Genomic DNA, 2,477 nt, shown 5'->3' on the forward strand with positions numbered 1-2,477 from the left:
TTACATGGTCCAATCTTACATGGTCCAATATAACATGGTCCTATATAACATGGTCCAATATAACATGGTCCAACCTTACATGGTCCAATATTACATGGTCCAACCTTACATGGTCCAATCTTACATGGTCCAACCTTACATGGTCCAACCTTACATGGTCCAATCTTACATGGTCCAACCTTACATGGTCCAATATTACATGGTCCAACCTTACATGGTCCAACCTTACATGATCCAATCTTACATGGTCCAATCTTACATGGTCCAATCTTACATGGTCCAATCTTACATGGTCCAATAATATATATATGGACCATGTAAGATTGGACCATGTAAGGTTGGACCATGTAAGATTGGACCATGCGTGACCCAACATGTTTTAAAATCGTCACCACGAGTTTTCGTCACACTCAACAATGGGACATTGCTTAAAGCCTGATAACAAACATCACTATGTTTCTTGGCTCGCTCACTTTTTCTGTTCACTCATCCAAAAGACTTTGCCATTTTTTTTGACAAAATCATCAGGCTCAAACAGGCGATGCAAAAGTCCCACGCTTTGAAGTAAGTTACTTCAAAGTGTGGGAAGATCCCCCCACAATTTGAAGTAAAAACTGAGTTTACTTCAAAGTGTGGGAAGATCCCCCCACAATTTGAAGTAAAAAATGGGTTTACTTCAAAGTGTGGGGCACATCCCCACACTTTGAAGTAATTTACTTCAAAGTGTGGGATTACTTCAAAGTGTGGTGCAACAGTCGTGCCGCGTCTGCTATCCAGTTCGCGGTAGGATTAGAAAATATATACATACCGTAAAATCCCTAGCATAAGCCCACCATCTAGCAAACGCCCACCCCCCCCACTTTGGGCCAAAAGTTGTGCACAGGGGTAACTACCTAGCAAACGCCCACCCTGCTTTTTTCAAAGAGACTATAGGCTCACTTTCAGTTGGATTTGTGCAGACTGTTCTAAAAGTCTTCTTTTCCCCCTTCTTTACCTTTTCGTGTTTCTTTCCTTTTTTCTTATTCTTTGTCCCCTCTCCTCACTCCCACCCATCGTTCATGTTTTTTCGAGTTTCTCTTCTCTTTTTTTTCCTAAGTTTGTGGGTTTTTCTTTCTCAGAAAGATTGGGCCTTTTGAAGACAAAATCCAAGTTCAGTTAACGTTTCATTTCCAAAGACGATCGTGTAATTTCTTCCCTGTACAGAAAGAAAGGACTTCATTGGTGTTGACATTTCGACATTTCATCAAGTTTCTTTTTCCCGGAATTATGTTGTTATTGTTTGTCCTTGCAAAGGTCTGGCGATTTTCTTTTTACTTTATAAATTTATACTGATGATTGACTATGCTCGTGTTGTTTTCAGAAGAGCCAGTCCTTTTTTTTTTCTCTGTCTCTCTCTCTCTCTGTCTCTGTCTCTCTCTCTGTCTCTTTCTGTCTCTCTCTCTGTCTCTCTCTCTCTGTCTCTGTCTCTCTCTGTCTCTGTTAGGAAACGCTACCGTTGCTGAGCTTTGGTTCAGTTTTGTGTGTTGCGTGTAGTTGACTTATTTGTACTTTGTGGGAAAGTACCGATATTATATTTTGTAAACACAATATTTATGCTTGGACGAGAATGCAGGTGAACTTTCTAGTCCTGTCAAAACAAGTTGTTTACCATGCTGTTTTAGTCGTGAGTTCGTGGCGTTCGTTCGGATTAAGTGCGTCGGCGCTTTTGATGTACGTCATAAGAGAATGTCGCTAGTTTAGTCCATGCACGGCTCGTATAATGTAGTTGTATCATGTTCGGTCTGGAATATTCTCGAGATTGAGTATTTACTATATATGCCAGCGCGATTTGAATGTTAAAAAAGCTTCTATTTGAGTTCTGCTACGTTGTGCAGTTGTATGTATTGAATGCTGAATAAATCCTCGAACTCAATTTGACGAGTTGTTTTCTGTTGCTGCGAAGACGGGCGACGTAGAATAAAAGAACACAACTATACGACGTTTGAGAACTTGTGGCAATCTCAAGTGTCGTGTAACACACTCTCTCTCTCTCTCTCTCTCTCTCTCTCTCTCTCTCTCTCTCTCTCTCTCTCTCTCTCTCTCTCTCTCTCTCTCTCTCTCTCTCTCTCTCTCTCTCTCTCTCTCTCTCTCTCTCTCTCTCTCTCTCTCTCTCTCTCTCTCTCTCATGGTTGGCCTTCTTTGCCTCAAAGTCCTTTTTTTTCTTTTTTCCTTCACTTCTACTCACACGACCTAACTTACATGTTTTCGGGGTTTGTATTCACTCAATTACACGGTTGAGGACAAAACTTACTTTGTGCAAAGGGGTCTATCCCTAGCAAACGCCCACCCCCCAATTTTGCCCTAAATCTGTGCACAGGGGGGGTGGGCTTATGCTAGGGATTTTACGGTATATACCAAACCGATGTCAAATACGAGCTGATTTGGTGAAATAAAGCACATTTCTACTTGCGAAACCCATCGAACAGCCATTAGGCTAA

Source organism: Littorina saxatilis, linkage group LG7 (assembly GCF_037325665.1).
Source record: "Littorina saxatilis isolate snail1 linkage group LG7, US_GU_Lsax_2.0, whole genome shotgun sequence".
In the NCBI taxonomy this organism is placed as follows: Eukaryota; Metazoa; Mollusca; class Gastropoda; order Littorinimorpha; family Littorinidae; genus Littorina; species Littorina saxatilis.